Consider the following 23,112-nt stretch of genomic DNA (forward strand, 5'->3'; position numbering starts at 1 on the left):
CTTGCCTGCGTACATGAACTCATGCATATGGCATGTTATGAAGCAGTTGTGAGGAGAAATTCTCACTTTCTAAAGTTTCACACTGAATTCATCCTGTTTCTTGGCATTTTCACAGCTGGCTGAAAAATATGGCCCCATCTATACTCTTCATATTGGAACCCGGCGTGTTGTGGTGCTACATGGATATAACATTATGAAGGAAGCTCTAATTGATCATGGAGATAATTTTATGGATAGAGGATCTTACCAATGTTTGGAGATGTAGCCAAAGGACATGGTAAGTTTAGTTTTCTGAAAAGAGTCACAGAAAAGCAAAATGTATGGCAAAGTATCTCCAGTAGAACGTCCTCCTCTGGAACATAGTTACTGGTTTCATTTTAATTGTTCTATTCTCAGTACCTAGCAGAAGACCTTCATGTAGTAGGTACCTGGTACCTGCCATTCTGTCATTGTATTTTAGTTTGAAGTGAATAAAATTAAACTTGATCAATGAACTAAGCCAGAAACTCCATAGCCATCATACACACTGTGCCCTCCCCCTTCCAATGTAAGAATAACCAATGTCCTCTTCTCTTCTACCTAGGATTATTTTCAGTAGTGGAGAGAGGTGGAAACAACACCGCAGATTTACCCTGACGACCCTAAGGAACTTTGGGATGGGGAAGAGAAGCGTTGAAGAGCGAGTTCAAGAAGAAGCCCAATGCCTGGTGGAGGAGCTCAGGAAAACAAAGGGTTGGTTTTCAGTTCTTTCTTCCTGGGCATGTAGGGTCCAACTGCTCACCTACTCCCAGTCCTAAATGCTATTTGCTTTGGGAATCATTTTAAAAGTCTCTGCCTTCATCTACTTACCAGATAATAACTCTGCCGGGTCAGAAAACTCCCTTCTTTTTTCTTGTGCTCAGGCATTATAAGTTTATCTAGCCTCCCTATAAGTAAAGACATCGTCCAGGAGAATAATATTCATTAGCCTTTAAAGAACTAAGCACCCTATCTAAGTATGATGCCCATATCCCATCTGATTGGAAACATTTCTATTAAAGTTGCTTTTTCCCCCCTTTGGTAACTTGTCTCCACATTAGGTCAGCCCACTGATCCCACCTTCATCCTTAGCTGTGCACCATGCAATGTGATCTGCTCTATCCTCTTCCGTGACCGATTCAAGTACAATGATGAGAAATTTCTCCATCTGATAAACTTGTTAAATGAAAACTTCCGCCTCGTTAACGAACCATGGATACAGGTAAGGCCAGAACTCTCTTCTTATTCTGTGGTTGTTTGCTGAGTTTCAGCAACAAGATCAATATACCATAGCCTCTCATCTCTTAGCCAAGGTCCCAACGCTCATGAGAACACACACACACACATTCACACACACACATGTCACTCAAGGACAATAACATCATGCAATATCTTTGGCTCTCACATAAGCTATTAGGTAGATATCCTGTTCCTAGTTGGCACCTGCACTAGATGTAGATCATTAAAATTGAAGTTATATGGAGAAGTGTTTGACTGGCGCCTGGGGTATCTCTTCACAGATGTGACCAAGTAAAAGAGTTATCAAAAAAGAACCTGCCCAGGATATCCAGGAGAGAATAGGAAGGGCAAGCCACTTAGATGAGTACCTACACTGATTCTGGTGGTGATCTGGCTCTGCCTCTACAATGGATGGACATGTAGGATGAAAACCTTCATCCACTGAAGCCAGAACTGAAGATCCTCATCCAGCTGAAAAACAAGCTTTCTTTTCCTTTGCCTATGTTCTGTTCCATTTACATTCTGGAATATGTACTTACAGTCTGGAATAGGTACTCTAGCTAAACCCTTCTGTGGTAGAATGTAAATTTTTTGAGGATGAAGACTGCTTCATTGTTGTCTATAGCACCATAGCCTAGGACTTGGTTCATAGTGAGTACGGAAAAAATGCTTGATGCATTTTATTAACTTAACGTGAATTGAACTGAATTAATTGCATACCTTGGTGCCTGTTTATCTTCTTTTTTTTTTTCATGTTGGCCATTCGAAGGCAAGTAGATTTCCCCTTAACTCAAATATGAGCTTCTTTTGAACAACGACAAAATATTATGCCATCTGGTCACCTCAGTGGGTAGCACAGCACCAGATAGATTAGTTTTGAGATATTTGACAACTTAAGGTTAGATTTGAGAGGATTTATGAACCTCTTGACAAGGTGGGGATTTGTTTTGCCTCATTATGTGTATTTTCTTGGATGGTTTTGTTTTTCTTTTTTGTTTGTACCAATGTGCAGTGAAGATGAGAGAGAAAATATATTTTGTCAATGAAAAATTTAATTAAATTTAAAAAAGAAATGGAATCTCTAATTTATAATGAGAGATTTTAAATAGTTTCTTCATGACAGTAAATTCACATGTGTTTGTTTTGGTTTGGGGTGTGTGTATGCAGCTCTACAACTTTTTACCAGCATTCGGAACATACCTCCCTGGAGAGCACAAAAGAATTTTAAAAATTAATGAGGAACTTAAAGATTTCATTTTGGAAAGAGTGAAAGAGCATCAGAAGGTCCTGGACCCCAACAACCCTCAGGACTACATTGACTGCTACCTCTCCAAAATGCAGCAGGTAAGATGCATGGGGGAAGCACCTTACTTGTTGAGTAAGGCTGATATTCCAAGGATTCTTACAGGCCACAAGCACAGAAAGGGACATGAGAGAGAACCTCAAAGTACCCACATCCCCCAAGGATGCCACTGGCTTTCTAGTAACTGGTCTTTGGTCTGCTCGTATCCCTTATCTGAAGTCTGGATGGAAAAATGAGATTGGAAGAGTTCTGCTTTTCTGGGTGATGAGCTGGTGATCTGGACTTTCCTGTTTGGAAGGGGATATTGTATTGGAGAGTGATAATAGGAATCAACTAATAAATATTTACCAAGCAACTACTATATGCCAGGCACTCCGCTTAGTGCCAAAGACACAAAAGAGGCAAAAGACAGCCCCTGCCCTCAAAGAGTTCACAGTCTTATGGGGGAGATTATATGTAAACAAATGTATACAAAGTAAGCTCTAAACAGGAGAAATGGGATGCAGAGCAGGGCTTGGAGTCAAAAAGACTTGAGTTCAAAGCCAAATTCAGACACTTCTTAGCTGTGTAATCCTGGGTAAGTCATAATCCTCATTTGTAAAATGGGGATAATAGCATTTGTCTCCCAGAATGGTCATGACGATAATTTTCTAAAGGACGTGGTGAACTTTTAAACATTATACAAATACTAGCTCAAAATCTAGCTATAATTTTCTCTATAAAATCACTCAAAATTAATTAATTTCAGGAAGGGAACAGTATTAATTTTGCCTCACAGAAAAATGAAGATGATACAAAAGCCTCCCAGAAACCCAAAACCTATTCAGAAAACAAATAAAGCACTTACGGTATCTCATAATCTCCCCAGCTCAGAGTTGTCATCAGGACATCAGCCCAACATTCTAGTTAATCCTTAACTGTCCTCCAGTCCTACATGGTTCCACTCAGACTGATACAGGAAGCTAGGTTGTGGTATGGATAGAGTGCCAAGCCTGAAGTCCAAAAGACTTGTGTTCAAATCTGGAGTCAGACATGGTATAGTATAGTATAGTATAGTATAGTATAGTATAGATAGTATAGTATAGTATAGTATATTATATTATAGTATAGCAAAGCATAGTATAGTATAGTATAGTATAGTATAGTATAGTATAGTATAGTATAGTATAGTATAATACAGTATAGTATTAATATAATATAATATAGTATAGTATAGTATAGTATAATATAGTATAGTATTAATATAATATAATATAATATAATAAATATAATATAAATAATATAATATATAAATATAATATAAATAAATAATATAATATAATATAATATAATAATATATAATTATAATATAATGTATAATTAATTAATGTAATATAATTAATATAATGTAATATAATGTAATATAATATAATGTAATGTAATAATAATACGATAAATAATACAATACGATACAGTAATACATACGATAATAATATAATAATATAATATAATAATATCACATAAATCACATAATATCACATAATATCACATAATATCATATAATATCATATAATATAATATAGTATAGTGTATAGTATAACTCTGAGCAAGTCACTTAACCTCTGTCTTCCTTCATTTCTTCAGTTGCAAGATGAATATAATAATATCGACCCCTATGGTCATTGTAAAGATCAAATGAAATACTATTTGTAAGGTGCTTAGCACATTTAGATGCTTCATAAATACTTCTTTCCTGCCTTCCTTTAGAGTGTAAATCAGGGGTGGGGAGCCTGTGTCCTTCAGGCCACATGTGGCCTTCTAATTTTACAGAACAAATCTAAAATTTGGATTCAGTGAAAAGGCCACACTTAAGGATCTAGAAGGCTACATGTGGCCTGACATCTGCAGGCTCCCCATCCCTGCAATCAATGCATTAAACAGCCCCTAGAAGGAAAACTGGGTTTGGGAGCATTAAACAATGTGGAAGAAGATCTTTCTTGATTGCCCAAGTAAGTCATGAGAATTCAGGGCTGGAGGTGGGGAGGAGAGAGTAAATGTGTTCTCTCCCCCCAACACCATCATGGCAGTGTCATGAACTCTTTCCTCTCTGTATTCACATCATAACCACCTTAGTTCAGATCACCAGCATCTCTTACCCAGACAGTGACAATTCTCTCCTACCAGCTCTCCAAGCATCCAGACCCTCAATCCATTCTTCACAAATCTGCCAAGTAAACATGCATAAAGTGCAAGACTCTCTGGGTTATTCCCATGATAGAAGCTTCAGGCTCCTAAGAAAACACTAACTCATGTATTTGGCATTTAAAGCCCTTCACAATTTGGCTGCAGCCTCTCTTTCTAGGCTGGTTACACATTCTTCCCTCTCACAGCCTCCCTCTGTGCCCCAGCCAAGCTGCCCTGCTTGCTCTTCTTTGTACACAATATTCCATCTTTTGCCTCTTTACCTTTATACAGTCTGGCCCCCCTCCCTGGAATGCTCTCACTCTCTTTCCTCAACTCTTAGCAGCCCTAATATCCGTTCACACTCAGCTGCTACCTCTTTCAAGTAGCTTTCTCTTATTCTTCCTGTTGTTAATATCCCACCCCCAAATATTCGTGCATTTATTTTCCATGGATCCCATGTGTACTTATATTTATATGTATTGTATTCCTTCAGTAGAATCGAAACTCCCAGAGGGTAGGGGCTGTCTTAGTTTTATCCTTTGCTTTTATATCGCCATTACCTGGCATTCTGCTTGGCACAGAAAATACATTTGATACTTCCTTGTTGATTGACTGATTTCATATACTGACAAAAATGTTAAACACTACAGAACCAGGTGTACATCATTGAACTGTTCACTAGAGACTTTCTTTCAGGTTGAAATGAAGGTATCCTTAAGAACTTTTTAACACCCTCCTTCCATATATTGCCACTCTGTTTCTATTGCCTCTGCAATTTTCAGTTTTTTTCCAGGGGCCCTGGGCCAATGGGAGATTTTTTAAAAATAGTGTTAAGCTGACATACAAGCATGAGAGTATTGATTCCATTGCTTTATCTTTTCTCATTAATTTATTTACTTTATGCTTGTCTGGTTTGAAGTTTTGCAGGTCAAATAATTGACTCATCTTGAGTTTCTGTTTTTCAGGAAATGCCTGAAACCCACCCTTTTTTCTTGAAGTCCATCTTCTTTTACCAAATATTTATTTTCTCCCACCCAATGAAAAAAGACAAATAATAACCTTCTTAACAAACAAGCATAATCAAGAAAAATACATTTCTATACTGGCCATGTCCAAAAATGTGTCCCTTTCTACATACTAGTCCATGAATTCTCTCTCAGAAGGCAGGTACCATTCTTCATCATTAGTCCTCTGTGCTCATGTTTGCTAGTTGAACTGACATGAGTTCATAAATCTTTCAAAATTGTTCATTTTTACAAGATTGATGGCTGTAAGTCCATCTTATTTTATTCAGGATGAAGGTTATATTTGCAGGATTACTTATTTAGTACTATAACTTCATCTGCTTTCATTTTAATATTATTGTTTCACCTCTGTAGGCCTCAAGTTCTTTTTCTTCAAAATGAATGTGCTAGGCCAGTTGATCTCCAAGATGCGTCCTAGCTATAAATCCTAGGAGCTTGCGTATTTCATAGAATTTCATAGAATCTGTGGGTTGGAAGGAGTCTTAGCAGCCACCTAATTTTAAGGGCTGTCCCAGAAAAGGGTTAGAATTCCTTTGGTTCCTCATTTCCCAGAAGGCAGAACTCATAACAGTCATTTGAAGTTACAGAGACACATTTAATCTCCACACAAGGGGATAATGTCCAAGATGTAATACATTTCTTCATTAAGTAATAAATTCCCCATGTACGGAAGTCTTCAATGTGGGGCTGGCTGACCACTTAAGGGAGATTTTGAAAAGGAAACTTCTGATCAGTTACAGATTGGCTGGTTGAATTTCCGTCTCCCTACAAAATTTGAAATTCTGTATTCTTCTGCCCCAAGACTTTTCTCTCAGTTCCCTGTTCTGAAAATCTGAAATCCCTTCTTTTTTTTTTTTGAATAAAATGCTGTCCTGCTTTGTAGTAAAAGTATCTGCATGCGAGGTCTCTTAGCAGGTTATAAACTTTTTAAGTGAATTGCTTTATCAGGTCCTCACCATGCCACATATATCATAGATAATAAATAGAGAGCTGAAAGATCCAGCTCTCTCCTGTTATATATGAGGAAACTGAGGCCCAGAAAAATTAAATGACTTTCCCATGGACACAGACCCCTTAGCTGAGAATAAAGTTTAATTCAGATCTTCCTGATTCAAGCCTAGTGCTCTATTCACTATATCATGTTTCTGGATGGGAAGAAGGTTGCCTAGGAAAGGTAAGCCTGTGGATGAACAGGGGAAACCTAAGAGCATTAGGAAGGTTATTCTGTTTAAGAGTGGGGAAATGAAGGTGGGGGAGGGCTCCTAGGACAAACTTTAAGAGCTTCACATGGTTACTAATGGCTTTCCCTGCTGTCTCTCATTACTTAATCTATTTTGTATCTCTCCTTTAGGAGAAAGATAATCCCCAGTCTGAATTTGACTTGGAAAATCTAAAAATGACAGGAAGAGATTTATTTAGGCAGGAACAGTGACAACGCACAGCACCGTAAGATATGGCCTGCTGCTCATTCTGAAACATCCTGAGGTCCAAGGTAAAGTACAGGAATTGCCATGCTTTCAGACCAGGCTTGCTTTCCCATCCCTGCAGCTTGCTCAGGAGCTGCCTCTGCTTTCCCCTATTGGATTTGCATGACTTCCTCACAGATCAGCAACAGGTCAGACAGTAGCATATTGAAGAAAACAGGACCCTTGAACAAGACCTGTTTGTTATTTAAGCATGTGGCGGTGTATTATGGGGAATTCAATTCACTTTAAACAGCACATATAAAGCTCCCACTGTGCACCCTCAGTTCTATGCTTAGCATATAAAGACTCAAATGAAACACCCCTTTCCTCAAATGGCTTGCCTTCTGCCAGGCGTAGTACTGCTGGATCTAAGGAGGCAGAAGTAGGAACCATAGGTAGACCTTACAAATTGACAAATGGAGACTTCATGTAAGGAAAGACTTACCAACTATTAAAATTCTCCAAAGTCCATTCAGCTGCGCAGGAAATAGTGAGTTCTTGCTTACTAGAGATTCTCAAGCAAAGGCTGGTTGACCCTTTGTTCAGTCCATTAGAGTCAGGATTCCTGTTCAGCTATGGATGGCCCTAGGTGAAAACATGTCACCTGTAATGCTGAGATTCTATGCCTCAGCAGCTCAGGGTATTGAGACAGGAGCTTAGATACAGAGCTGGTGAATGGTTTAAATCAAGATGATAATGCCATCACCAGCACTATCAAATTCAAATGAAGGCATACTTGCTTTGACAAAAAGCTGGCATAATAATCATAAAGAATGTGAGGTTACAAATAAGTTAACATGTAATTTCATTTGATGCCTGCTAAGGGAGGTGCAGTTTTTAATCTCCATTTTATAAATCATACGATAATAGGGTTAGAGGAGTAAGGAACCTTAGAAGACAGATAATTATGATCCTCATTTTTCAGATAACAAAATGAGGCTTACATAGATTTAATGACTTGCCTGAATTTACACAGGTAGTGTCTAAAGAGAAATGTAAACACAATTCTTTCTGACTCCATCCAGTAAATCATGGAAGTTTATCCTATTGCTGTTACAGAAGCCTTTGTATCCTTGACTGAGTAGGAGGAGGACACTGAGCCCATGTGAGAATCATCTTAGGTCCTAACACAGGCAGATATTCCACACAGGCTCAGTTGAGCATTCCCAGGAGAGTGGAACATTGAGTGGTGATTTGTATTTTTTGTCTCTGCAGCAAAAATTCATGAGGAAATTGGACGTGTGATTGGACATAATCGACTTCCTTCCATAAAGGACAGACAAGATATGCCCTATATGGATGCTGTGGTGCATGAAGTGCAAAGATTCATTGACCTGTACCTCTCAACGTACCCCATGCAGTGAACCAGGACATCCATTTCCAACAATATATCCTCCCAAAGTCAGTAGTCTTGGGAGAATGGGATGTTAAACATTATTTATTCCAATGATCTCATCATGGACATGAGAAAATGGAGTCCCATTGTCATGATCTCACTTAAAGTTCTCCTTGAGGCAGTGCTTTATTACATACAGCCTACTTGCATGTGGTGCTAAATGAAGAATAAGAGAAAAGTGTGCCCTTATCTCTGTTCTTCCTGCTTCTCATTCACCACAGTAATGCTCTGGAAAGAAAATGTACAGGGAACGTAACAGGGTGAGGTTGCTCAAGAGAAATGTTTTTGTCCTTTTCTCTTACTAGGCAGTGAAGCAGAATGTATAATACTATTCTCTGTCCCATTGTGTAGATAGGGACATTGATTTTCAGGTGTAATGACTTCCCTAAGATCATTTCAGTGTTGGAGCTGAGACTTGAACCTAGGTCTTTAGACTCTAAAATACTGCTTTCGGGGTTGCTAAATAAACAGTGAATGAATTAAAATGAATTAGATTGAAGTTTCCTAGCAATGGCTGAGCAAAACTATTCTCCCTCAAGGAAAAGTGAAGGGAGCATCACACCTAACTTCACATTTAATGTACCCCACTGAGGCATTGTTTCAGTTGAAATCATGAAGGCTTCAGTAAGAACTTACTATGTGAAATTTGCTAGGCCAAGTGCTATTGAAACAAGGCGAGAATAGAAGGGTTTTTGACCATTGAAGACTTTGGCTTGTGCAGGAGGGAGCTGAGTTTGGAACCAGGAAAGTCAGCCTAAAGTATTATTTCTTTCCTTCAGACCCAAGCTGTGATTTGATTGGCAAAGTGGCTTCTTGCTGAAGAAACTCCCTCAGGAGGTAGCCTGGTCTGCCCCTAGAGTTTTAAGCATTGCCTGGGCACTGGCCATTGACATGTTCTGCCCAGAGTCCCACAGGCAGCAGGTGCACACATGATGTATGAAAAAATGAGGGTAGGGAGAGCACAAAGAGCTTAGCACCTCAGCCAAGGTTTCCTGTAAGGGGTTACCCAGGCCAATCCTTGAAGAAAGCTGGGGAATCTAAAAGGCTGAAGTGAGCAAGGAGTGGCTTCCAGGTGTGGGACATGGTCACTATAAAGGCATGAAGACCACAGATGGGGCTTTGTGGATGGGGAACAGCAGCTGGACTAGTTCAGCTGGAGCCCCAAGGAAGGCTTGATGGGGACAATAATGGGGACATCACTCTGGAAAGCTAGACTGGGGCCTAAGCAGATTCTTAATGGCGTGACATCTCATGCACATGCAAAGAAGTATGCATTTTGTACTAGAGAACATAGTGAGTCTCTGAAGATTCTTGGGACAAGACTACAAAGGATATTCGTAATGATACCTAACTCTCCTCTGGAATTTCTTCCGTTTAGGGCACAACAATATTCCCACTGCTCACCCCAGTGTTGCATGACAAGAAAGAGTTTCCCAAGGCTGACCAGTTTGACCCACAGCACTTCCTGGATGAGAACGGGAAATTCAAGAAAAGTGACCACTTCATGCCTTTTTCTATTGGTAAAAAGAAACCCTTCTCATCTCTACCTCTCACCCTAAAAGGAGAATCCCACTCTCTCTCCCACTCTCCTCTGGCTGAGTCTTCTCCTGGCAGTTCTTCTGAAGACACATAGCCCACTCTGACATGACATACAATGTCTTTTCTAGTATTCCCGTGACCTGGCTTTTTCTCAGAGCCCTGAATAGATGAGCTGAGCCTCTTGGCTGGCTCACCTGCCCTCTAATTCCATTGCAAGATCCACTACACAAGGGGTTACTGTGAGAAGAATGTTGTGAAGAAGGAATTCCTTCCTTCTCCTTATGGCCATTAATGGTTGAATTATAACTAATAATATCTCTGTGTCTTCTCTTTCTGTCTCTGACACTCAGTCTCTGTCTCTCCTCCTCAAAACATAGCTCATAATATTCTGACTTCCCTAAAAAACCGACTTACCTAAAAAAAAATCATGTTTCAAAAAGTAAAATGTCAATTGTCATGAAAGATAAATTGATTACTGGGATGGACATTAAAGGACCATTTGAGAGTTGACTTTGGCATCTTAGAATTTGTGACAGAGGAGAAGGAGCTGATTATAGGTTAACAGAGAACTGAGATTAGGGGGGAGAACAGATTCCATAGCCTTTAGAGAAAGGATAACTCACCTCCTTTGAACTTAAATCCTATAGGAGCACTCAGTCTAAGAGGGATGGAAATCTCTCAGCATTAAACTATGTAGAAAAAAGAAAAGAAAAACAAAATGAGTGAGGAAGATTAGAGAGGATAGGAACACACATATATGTATGTATGTATGTATGTATGTATGTATAGATGCATGTATATACACAAACCAGACAACTCCCCCCATCTACAGAACTGCTTTGAATGCTACCTAATGATCAGGCTAATGAGCTAAGGTGTCTTTCTCCTTTCTTATCCCTTTGTTCCTTGGGGATGCTATGGAAATCCTTTCCCTTCTTTTATCCTCTTAACTTACCCCAAGCTGAAGATAGGAACAAGGGAAAAGCAAAGAAGAAAAGAGAATACATATTAAAATGTGTGCCTTTACCCTGCTTAAGAGAGCTTTTCTACATTTCATTTATATGAAATTAGCAATGATCCTCCTATCGTCCGAATGAGCAATGGATACAGAGAGCGAATTCTCCCTAGGAGTAGGATCCAGAGGCTGGAGAATTGCAACCATTTCTGAATTTTTAATAGGATGATTTTTATTGCCAAGATTAGGAATCTGAAAGTGGTTGCCTGAGAATGTATTAATGAGACTTTGGGCACCACACATGTAAGTGAAAAGTGCTGGCCTCCATGCAAAAGAGAAAATGATCATCCTTTAGTGGTCAGAGAGGAGTAAAGTGAGGAGGGCAGTGACCACACTTCTCCTTATATCATATCACCTCAGAAGAATTTGAAACTTACAGACTCCCACGAGTAATTTTTGAAAACAAGAGAGAAAAAACCTTAAGCTTCAGACAGTACACCTCTCTACCCTGAGAGGAGAGCTCACGTTTAACGTAAAGTTAAAAGTCAAGAAATAGTCAGGGCAAACAAGCAACAACAACAGAAACAAGGCTCTGACCACAGAAAGTTACCATGGTGACAAAGAAGGTCAAAACATAAACTCAGAAAAGGACAAGAATATCAAAGGCCACATGCAAAGGCTCAAACAAAAAATGAATTAGTCTCAGACTCAAAAAGATCTCATGTAAGATCTTAAAAAGAATTTTTTAAAATCAAATAAGAGAGGTAGAGGATAAATTGTGAGAAAAGATGAGAGTGATACAAAAAGAAAACAGCTCTTTAAAGAACAGAATAAGTAAAATGGCAAAAGAGGCACAAAAATCTCAATTATGGAGGAGGCAAGGTAGGGTAGGAAAGAATTTTGAACTCAAAATTATAAAACGAAAAGGTTAAAAATTATTTTTAAATGAAACATGGAAAAATGAAATATGAAAATTCAAAAGAAGAAATAAATGTTTTGATTTTTTATTGGTATAACACTTAATTATTTAGGTTGATTTAGGTGTCTTGATCATTTATATTATGCTGGTATAAATTAACCATGAAAAATAAATTGTCCCTCAGTTATCAAAAAATATATTTGTTAGACTGAATTAAAACAGACAAAAATAGTACACAGTAAAAGAGGTATTCAATATGAATGAAGGTTGTATGAAGCCCAAGAGAAAGAAAAGTGGTTACTACTGAGCTATTCCAGTTCTACTATTACAGAGCTGCTATAGAGCTATTACAGTTATACAAGAGCATTGTGGAGGAAGTAATTTTTGAATTGGGCTGTAAAGAATGAGCATGACTTTAATAGGACACAATGCAGGAGAGAGAATGTGCCAGACACAGGGAACTCTGCAAGTCAAAGTGGAGCATTGGGCCTTGGAGATCTATCCAGTTTGGACATAGTATAAATGACTGGAGGGAATAAGTATGAGATGAGGCTTAGAAGGGAGGCTGGAGCCATGTTATGAGAAGCTTTGATTTCCCAGCTAAGAAACATGAGTTTCCTGTGGAGGTAATTTGGAGTTACTGAACGTAAGCTCCTTTGAGAAGCAGGGACAGCTGTGGTTTTCATTCTTTCTCATTAGGGCCAACACGATGCCTCCAATACCATTAGTGCTTAATAGCAATCAATTTATTAAATGCCTACTTTGTGCCAAGAATTGTGTTAAACACAAGGACACCAAAAAAAAAAAAAGAGAGAGAGAGAGAGAGGGAGAGAAAAGCAAAACCAGGTCCTGCCTTCAACAAGTTTTTGTTTTAATGAAGGAGACCACATCGAGCTAAATCAGTATACATGTGATAGTACAGAGTAAATGGAAGGTAGCCTTAAAGGAGAAGATATGGTGGGCGAAGGAGAAAGGCTTCTGGCAGAAGGTGAGTTTTCAGCTGAGTCTGAAAGGAAGCCAGAGCTGTTGAAGAAGAAGAAATTAACAAGATTTGGTGACTAATTGGATATGTGGAATGAGAGAGAAGAGTTGAGTTTCAACCTTGACACTATGAACTAGAAAGATAAAAGTCCCCTCAATGGAAATGAGAAAGTTCAGAAGTGGCTGGTTTTAGGGGGAAAAGAAGTTTAATCTCAGTGATATTGAGCACATGCAGTTCCAAACTGTCCAGTAAGCAATTAGCAATGTGGGACTGGAGCTCAGAAAACATCCTAGACCTGGGTATATTGATCCAGTGATGAAAATCCATGGGAGCTGATGAGATTTCCAAGTGAGAGCATAGAGAAAAAAATAGGAGCAAAGAAGATCAATGCCATGGGGGCACTAGCAGTCCACATAGCACAATAAATATACAGTAAAGTAGAGTGAGAAGTAGTGGTCGTACAGGTAGGAGGAGAAACAGTTTTGAACAACAAAGAGCATTTAAAAAAATAAAAGCATAACCTCCCATAGAAGTCTGCTCCTCTTTGCCATCCTGTCACCCCCATCCCCCAACCCCTGAAAGGATTAGTTCCAACGGTGGGACTGTCAGGCCAAAAACTTCAGAGTGCAGTGGGTTATGGTGTGTGCCAAGCTTGGGACATTGCCTGCTGGCTCATTCCTTCGATATAAGACATACCAATCTATGAATTGCAGCTACATACTGATTACTATAGACAATAAATCTCCTGAGGTGATCACATGCATTCAAATTCTCTGTAAGTTATAATTACGTAAAATATGGCCACTGGTTCCAATCCAGTGGAAATAGGCAGCACAAATACAAGTACCTGCTGATGTTTCAGAGGGATTTCCTATTTGAACTTGGACCTAGCCATGCTGAACAACAGGCCCTGAGTGGTCACTTATACTGCCAGTGAAGAGTTTAAACAGAAACGCAGGCCAGGAATGCACTTTGGCACTTTTGCTCTTCGTGTACGTTCACGATCACCTGTGCAGGAGAGGCTTTCAGTGGAGGCTAGCCAGGGACATGAAGAACAGGCCAAAGGGCACTTACAGAGAGATCCGAGTTGTCTCCCCATTCCCCCTTCTCCTTCCTGTGTCCCTTCCATTTGTTACAATGGTGACAACCACAGCAACAAGAGCTCAACGGCCAGATCACAGAGCAGAGGCAAGAAATAACCACACAGATCCCAGAGGCCCCGAAGGCTAGGGAGCCTCCCTGATGTGTGCCAGAGACGGGGCTAATTCTGTACAAAAGGGGAAAGCCAGGAAGTCATCTCTGGGGCTGCTGTAGCAGCACCCCAATCTGGATGTCAAGTTAGAGCAGCATAGACTCCCCCTCCCCCACTGCAGCCTTTTTGGGACCTCAGACAGCTAGCTAAACAGACCACAGGACATACGACTCTTCATTTTCTCCTTTTCCCTTCCCAAGTGAGGATACACAGCGACTGTATAAGCACTCATTTGGAGAGGTCTGTGTTGCCAAAAGGTAGAAAACAAAATGGGTGGGAGAAACTGATTGTTTCCTCTTCATTTTAAAATGCCTAGAACTTACTCAGAGGCCTGCTTAAACAGAAGTTCAAACAGCTGCAGAGGGTAGCCCTAAATTACCCCATCATATTAAGAGTTTGGACAGCTGGTAAGCACCTCTCACCAAGCACAGGGTCATTTCTGCTTGGTTAGGATGTTAGCTGAAAGTACAAAGTAGTTGAGATGGATTGGGGCAAGTATGGCTTTTCTTGTGACACCTGGAATGCTCCCTTCTCCATTACTGCCTGACACTTCAATACTTTGGCAATCTATGATTTCTTCCAGGTAAGTCTTTCATCCCCCAGTGAAGACCACCACCACCATGAGCCCCCTATAATTTAGTAGGTGATCTTTGAGTCACTGTAGCCAAATCATTCATGACTCTCTGGCCAAGCTGGTGCTGAACCTCTCTCAACCTAGCTCATCTGGTTCTCAGACAATAGTAGGAACATGCTCACAAATCTTTTCCAGCTTGATGGGAGCTGCTAACGTTTTGTATTTTTAAATTTTATTCATTCATTTATTTATTTATTTACTTATTTATTTATTCATTTATTCATTCATTCATTTATTTATTTGTTTGTTTCTTTATTTATGTGTTTATATTTTAAGAGTCCCAAGTTATCTCTGTGTCCTGAGGCAGTAATGGAACAGGACTTCATTGTGGCTCTTTTACTTATTATCCTTGGTGTTTCAGTGATTTCCTTCTGTTCCACTATCAATCACTCTGTGTCAACACTTTCCCCTTCACTTGTGAGCAGATACTTAAAGTCATAGCTTAACTAAGCATCCTTGTGCTGGAGGATATGGGAGCTGCTGACATGAGTCTGTGCCCAGAGTGGCCTCTGGGGTAGGGTGGCAGGACTGAGCTCAGCTGGATTTCCAGTCCTGTTTTCAACAAGCTGATTATTGCCACAGACTCTAGCAGGTTTTCCCTCTATTTAATTCCTTCCTCTACTCTCCTTTCCTGCCTAGGACTGGGATAAAATCAGCTCCTGCCATTTCTTGAGAGCTAAAGGATGCTTTGGGAACCCAGACTTAATAACAATGTTTACTCTCAGCTTAGCTGCCACCTCCCACAGCCCATCTGCATTCAAGAACAGCGTCCAATGAGCAGCAAAGAGGGCATTACAAAAAGATTTGAAAATCCTTTATAGATACTATTCTGCATTAGCTTCAAATATCTCTAAGATAGAGGTAATGCCAAGTTATTACTTCCATTTTAAAAAATGGAACACATGAAGCTCAAGGTGAAATGACTTTTCCAACTGTCACAGCTATTAAGGGGCAGTGCCAGGACTCCATTATGCCATGGTTAAGTGCATTCTGGAATGAATGAACCAAATATTTACAAAGTTCCAGTGTTACCACAAACTGGAAAGGATTGTACCACCATGTGCAGTCTCACAATATGTGTTACCCAGTAGACCTGAATGAAAGGTTCTTGATGATTTACCAGGTGGAAACCAAGTCCAGAATAGAGCCCCCTTAGCTGGAAGAGGAACTTGGGGTTATTCTGTGGGTTCAGGTGGAGGAAGTTCCCAAAGGCAGATAGAGAAGATGGGCCTGGAGGGAATTTTCCCCACTCTGCCTCTGCCTCTGCACAGAAACAGGATGATGAGGGGAAAAAACACAAGCCACAATGCCAGGGATGACAAATGCCCACAGGTCCATTGCTCTGTGGTTGGGGCCTGTGGCTGACAGGGGCCAGCTCATATGCCCAAAGTTTATTATGTCTTTTAGGATAGGGGTAGGGCTGAGGAGTCAATGATAAATCTAGTATTTTGAAGGAAGCTGGAAATGTCTCATCCTTTTAATTGCAACATTAAAAGGTGAATTAATATTTTAAAAAGTGTTTTTTAAAAAATCTTCTATATGTGGTTAATATTATTTTATTTAATTGACCCAACAAAATTTGCCTTTTTTAATTTGTTGCTTGTTTTCCAGTTTTTTCTTTGGTGTCTTACTCTTCATGACCCTATTTGCGGTTTTCTTGGTAAAGACAGTCGAATGGTTTGCCCTTCCCTTCTCCAGCTCATTTTACATGTGAGGAAGCTGAAGGGACTTACCCAAGGTCACATAGCTAGTAAGTCTGAGGCTGGATTTAAACTCAAGTTTTCCTGACTCCAGGCCCAGCTCTTTGTCCACTGCAGCCGCCTAGCTGTCTTCTTGGGTCTCTTTAATATTTTTAATTGATATTGTTTGTTTTTACAATACTTCTAGTTCAAAATACATCCTTCCCTGCTGCGTTGCCCAGCAAATTATCTTTGTTTTTAAATTTTTTTTCATTTTTAACTAAAACACAAAAACACAAAAAAAGAACATTCTTATGTATACAGCACAGCATAAAACCATAAATTTCCATTTCACACTGTTTGCTTGTTTAAAAAACTATATAGTAAATACTACACATCTTTTGCAAAGTTAACCTGCTTTTATATGGTTCCTTCAAAGTTTTCTTTTGTTCTGTGCTGTGCACTTTTAATGTTTTCCTTCCTCACCACCACACCCTAGAGAAGGCTACCATTACACACATATAAAATATGATATATGTAAAACCATATCATACAATACATACTTCTATTTATCAGTTCTTTTTCTAGATGTTGACAGCAACTTCCTTCAGAGGTCCTTCATAATTGATTCAGAATTAGTTGGTCTTTAAATGTTAGCTTTCATTCCTTTTTCCCTCCCTCCCCCCATTCTTCCCTTCCTACTTCTTTCCTTCTTTCTTTCCTTGTATTTATTATAATCATGTATATCATTTTCCTCTTCTGTTTGTTTATTCTACATCAGTTCCTATAAGTGTCCCCATGCTTATTGAACAAGTATTCACAGACTTCTTCTGACCTCCCACTTTTCTTGAAATGGAAGAAGTCTCACCTGAACTCTTTGTTGGCTCCGCTGCTCCAGATTTCAAAGTGATGCATCATTTTAAGTTGTTTGGAGGGGAATGTTGAAGTGTTCACCTGTCATGTTCCCTCACCTTTGTAACATTCTTTATATACATCCCCTTTTCTCCTCTGATTCTGCCACCACTATAAGGCCAGCCCTTCATGTCTGGAAAATTGCATCTGGGTTGCTCTTGGGTAATGCTTGCCTCACCTCTCTCCCCACTCCCATCCATCCTCCACGCAGCCACTAAAGTGATTTTCCTGTAATGCTGGTGTGATCAAGACACACACACACACACACACACACACACACACACACACACACACTAATCTTCACCACTCAATAATCTTCAGTGGCTTCCCATGGCCTCTAGGATCAAATACAGAATACTCTGGCATTCAAAGCACATCATAAATTAGCCCCCTCCTGCCTTTTCAGTCTTCTTACATATTACTCCCTAATACATACATTTTTGATCCAGTGCTCTGGGCTTCTGCTAGTTCACAAAAATAACACTCCATCTGTTAGCTCCAGGCATTTTCTCTGGCTATCCTACACTGCTGGAATGCTCTCCTTCCTCACCTCCAACTGTTGCCTTTTTTTTCCTCCTTCCTTAGGTCCTAGCTAAAATCCCATCTTCTACAGGAAGTTTTCCAAACTTCTCTTAATTTTAATGCCTTCCCTCCAATAATTCCTTTGTATTTATCCTATGTATGTTATGTGTATGTGTGTGCATGTATGTGTGTGTATGTGTGTGTGTGTGTGTGTGTGTGTGTATGTGTGTGTAAGCTCTTTCAGGGGAAGGCAGGGACTGTCTTTTATCTCCTTTTGTCTTCTCAGCACTTACACAGTGCCTGACACATAGTAGGTGCTTAAGAAATGTTTATTCACTTATTGACTAAGTGTACAGAGGGGAGTGACAAGCGAGAAGACTGGAAATGTAGGATGGGGTTAGGTAGTGATGTGCCTTAAAAGTCAAAGAGAGCATTTTATATTTGATCCTGGGAGTAATAGGAAATGACTGGGGTTTCTTCTAGACATGATCAGACATGATCAGATTTTCTCCTTGCTAAGAAGAATCATATGAATAGGAACATTTTTTATTGTTGGTTCCTCCACCTCTGGAAAGATGAAATCCTCACTAGGACAAATCAAACTATTTCGCATTAGGCAGAGTGTTCTCCAGCAGATGTCTGGAAAATGGAAGTTCCTTTTCATTATCATATTATGTCTCTGTGCTGGGCTTGTGATCTGTTTCCCAGAATCCAAGTATGGAAAGAGGACCAAGGCAGAGCTCCAGGGCAGGAAGCACCAGGAAAGAAAGAGATTCCAGGGGATGCCTGACTCAGCACAGGGGAAAGGAACACATGCCATCTGGCAGCTCTGTCAAAGATCCTGAACGGAGGGAGCGATTATGAGCATGGACCTTATCTGTGTATTGAGCAATAAAAACAAAATGCTCTGGAGCAGGAGCAGACCAGGGATTTTGTTCTAGCCTTTAATGTAGCTTTGAAACCTGAAGTAGAATACCCAAAGGAGGTGTCCTAAACTTAGGGAGAATCAGCAGCTCATTCGCTTCAAACCTGCAGAACTGACCTAACTGAGGCTAACAGTGACTAAATCATGTAGCAATCTACTGAAACTTCCAAACACACACAAAGAGACTGATCCAGTCCTGGGACAAGAACTCTCAGACGTGTGATCTAGTGAACCATCGCTTGCCTCAATCTAGAGATTAGGAAATTTGAGGCCAGAGATTGGTTTACACAAGGTCACACAACAAATGAGTGTCAGTCAGAGTTGAGATCCTGCCTGAGCTATGGATCGATCCAAACTGAGATAAAGTTCTTTCTTTGTGTTATAGGAGACATGGACCCTGTTGACTGCCCATGGACTCTTTTGAACTTGGCATAAACTTCCAGGCATGAATAAATTTCTTTGAAACTTATCTCTGTACCTAGCCCAGCACAGCTATTATTTCATTCCTGCTAATTGGTTCCATACAGATGGAAGATACACGGTGTAGGGAAAAGAAAGAATAACCTGGATTTTGGAGGGAGCTTACTTTTTAAAAAAGGATTTTTTTCTCAATTACATGTAAAGATGGGACCTCCTTTTGAATCAACCTTCCGGTCATTATTATCAGGAGAGACCTCATACAGTGAGATACATGGTCATGAACAGGTTTGGGGACTGTCATGGGCAGAGGGAGCCAGAAGGATTGTATTTAGATGGTGAAGTCTTCCAGGTGCTCCTGTTTGGGGATAAAATGGCACTGGGTCCATCAAACCCTCAAACCTTGCAGACCATTCTGGACAAGATGCAATTTTGCTTCATTCCAATTTGTTCTATCCCGAGGTTCAGTTTGGAGGTGATAATGAACTTTATATAGCTTTTAAATTCACACAGAAGGATAATTATAGTACTTTATAGGGTATAATGTAATTTGTATGTGTCATATCCTTTGAGTATTGCAAGTATCCCGTGCGGTCAGCAGTGCACATAGTGAGGCAGCTTGGTATCCTGGGAGTCAGAAGAGCTGGGTTCAAATCCAAGCTCTGCTGACATCTCCTTATGTGACCTTAGCAAAGTCACATGCCCTAACTAAGGATTCAGTTCCTCATAAGTGAAATGAAGCCTTGGCCTCAATGGCTTCCAAGTTCCCATCCAGGTCCAGTTGTGATCCTATGACTTTCTCTAGCACTTGAAGATTTACCAAGCATTTTACAAGCATTATTTCCTTCAAGTCTCACAACATTTCCAAAGCAACTAATGCAAGTGTTACTAACCTCATTTTACAAATGCAAACACCTGGACCCTGAGTAGTTCAGTGACTTATCCAAGTATGCACAACCAGGACGTGGATAGCAGAATTTTAACCCACATCTTCCAACTCTGCATAAAGTTCTCTATTGAAAGTTTTTCTATACTGATGCGGATTGGTACTTTCTATATAACTTGCTGCCCTAGAATTTTCTGAGGGCAATAAGAGGGTAATTGACTTTTCCAAGGTCACATAGCAAGTATGTGAACCCAGTTCTTCCTGATTCCAGGGCCAACTGTATTCACTATGCCACATAAGAATAAAATGTGGGATTGGAAGTATAACCAGAAAAGAAAAGAATTAGCAGTTTTGAGTAGCCTGGAGGTAAGCTTACCAATCACAGCAAATTTATCAGCTCCTCACCACTGCATACCTTATGGCAATTCTGGCTTTTATTCATGTGGAGGCTAAAAGAAAGGACTGGATTCAAATGGTTTGAGATATGTTTCCCAAAATCCTAGATTGCATCAAGATAGCTCCCCAGTTTCTAGAACTCTATGGAACTGAATTGAAAAGAAATCAAAATTGAAAGGAATTGAATTGAGATAAATGTCAGTGCTGTGAAAGCCAGAACCTGTGTGAGTTGCTCATCTGTTGCCAGTTTTTTGTGCCTTAAAAAGTTATTCTAAATTTAAACACCAAAAAAGGGCATGTCCGCACTCACAGGAGAACACAAATAAGGATGCTATGTGGAACTATCAATTGCCATGTTGAACCCCTCAATTTGAAAAGTTTATAACAAATTCACATATAACCTTCAAAACTATTCTGCTGCTTGTCTGTGTTTCTTCTTAATTTTCTTCTATCCTTTTATCCACTTAATTTTTAAATTCAATGTGTTGTTTTTTCCCAATTACATATAAAACAATTTTTAACATTCCTTATAAAAAATTGAGTTCCAAATCCTCTCCCTTTCTTCTCCCCTCATTGAGAATGTAAATAATGCAATATAGGTTTTACATGGTCAGTCATGCAGTACCTATTTCCATAGTAGTCATGCGAAAGAAAACAGACGAAAAAAACAAACAAAACAAAATCAGAAAAATAAAAAAAGTTTTTAAAAGTAAGCTTTGATCTGCATCCAGTATCCATCATTTCTTTCTCTGGAGGTGGATGGTATTTTTCATTATAAGTACTTTTGGAATTGTTTTGGATTATTGCCTTGCTGAGAATAGCTAAGTCACTTGTAGCCGATCATTGTGCATATTGTTGTTACTGTGTACAATGTTTCCTTGGTTCTGCTCATTTCACTTTGAATCAGTTCACATAAGTCTTTCCAGGTTTTTCCAAGAACACCCTACTTTTCTGGGTACAAAATCGCACAAGAATATTTCATCACAATCATATACCACAACTTGTCCAGGCATTTTCCAATTGATGAGCATCCCCTCAATTTCCAATTCTGTGCCACCACAGAAAGAGCCACTACAAATATTTTTTGTGCACATAGGTCCTTTTACTTTTTGTTCTTTATCTATGTGGGATACATATCTAGTAGTGGTATTGCTGGGTCAAAAGGCATGCACAGTTTCATAGCCTTTTGGCAAAAAATAAAAGTATGCTTCAATCTGTATTCAGACACCATCAGTTCTTTCTCTGGGGACAGACAACATTTTTCATTGAAAGTTCTTCAAGAATTGTCTTGGATTGCTGTACTGTTGAGAATAGCCAAGCCATTCATAGCTGATCCTCTTACAATATGGCTGTTACTTTGTACACAGTACATTTCATTTTGCATCAGTTCGTGCAAGTCTTTCCAGTTTTTCTGAGAGCATCCTGCTCAACATTTCTTATAGTACAGAAGTATTCCACCATAATCATTTACAACAACTTATTCAGCCATTTCCTAAATGATGAGCATCCCTTCAATTTCTAATTCTTTGCTCCCAGAAATGAGCTACTATAAATATTTTTGTACCTTTAAGTCCTTTTCCTTTTTATCTCTTTTGGGATATAGACCTAGTGGTGACATTGGTAGGTCAAAGGGCATACGTGTTTTACAGTTCTTTGGGCATAGTTCCAAATTGGTCTACAGAATGGTTGAATCAGTTCACAACTCCAGCCCCAGTGCATTAATTAACCCTAGCTCTTTTCCCTTTGGAATATCACATTCCAAGCCCTCTGATCCTTTAATGTAGGAGCAGCTAAATCTTGTATTATCTTGATTGTGACTCTATGACACTTGAATTGTTTCTTTCTGGCTGCTTGCAATATTTTCTCCTTCACCTGGGAGCTCTGGAATGTGGCTATAATATTCCTGTGTATTTTCATTTTGGGATCCCTTTCAGGAGGAGATCAGTGGATTCTTTCAATTTCTATTTTACCCTCTGGTTCTAGAATATCAGGGCAGTTTTCCTTGATAATTTTTTGAAAGGTGATGTCTAGGCTCTTTTTTTGATCATGCTTTCAGGTAATCCAATAAATTTTAAATTATCTCTCCTGGATCTATTTTCTTGATCAGTTGTTTTTCCAGTGAGATATTTCACATTGTCTTCTTTTTTTCATTCTTTTGATTTTGTTGTATTGTTTCTTGATTTCTCATACAGACATTACCTTCCAGTTGTTCCATTCTAATTTTTAAGGAATTAATTTCTTCAGCGAGCTTTTGGAACTCCTTTTCCATTTGTCCAATTCTCCTTTTTAAACCATTCTTCTCCTTATCGGGTATTTGGATCTCTTTTACCATTTGGCCTTCAATATTCTTTGTATCTCTTTCACCAACTGTTGACTTGTTTTTCACAATTTTCTTACATCACTCTCATTTTTCTTCTCAATTTTTCCTTTACCTCTCTTGCTAGATTTTCAAAATCCTTTCTGAGCTCTTCCATGGCCTGAGAC

General features: G+C 39.4%; 1 long non-coding RNA gene and 1 pseudogene across 3 annotated transcripts; both read left to right on the forward strand.

Moving 5' to 3' along the window:
- Nucleotides 1-583: 583 nt before the first annotated feature.
- LOC110204137 (cytochrome P450 2C23-like) lies at nt 584-8,799 on the forward strand (annotated as a pseudogene). The gene is made up of 5 exons (XR_013483914.1): nt 584-732; nt 1,080-1,240; nt 2,425-2,601; nt 7,100-7,240; nt 8,430-8,799. The product of XR_013483914.1 is annotated as a cytochrome P450 2C23-like (transcript).
- Nucleotides 8,800-9,614: 815 nt separating this feature from the next.
- On the forward strand, nt 9,615-19,398 carry LOC144455329 (uncharacterized). Of its 2 annotated transcripts, none has more exons than XR_013484079.1 (2): nt 9,615-10,130; nt 19,315-19,398. It is a non-coding gene; the product is annotated as an uncharacterized LOC144455329 (long non-coding RNA). The 2 variants fall into 2 exon arrangements; XR_013484125.1 differs by lacking the exon at nt 19,315-19,398 and adding an exon at nt 18,713-18,934.
- The last annotated feature ends 3,714 nt before the right edge of the window (nt 19,399-23,112 follow it).

Source organism: Phascolarctos cinereus, unplaced genomic scaffold, assembly GCF_003287225.1.
Source record: "Phascolarctos cinereus isolate Bilbo 61053 unplaced genomic scaffold, phaCin_HiC Scaffold_116;HRSCAF=667, whole genome shotgun sequence".
Lineage (NCBI taxonomy): Eukaryota > Metazoa > Chordata > Mammalia > Diprotodontia > Phascolarctidae > Phascolarctos > Phascolarctos cinereus.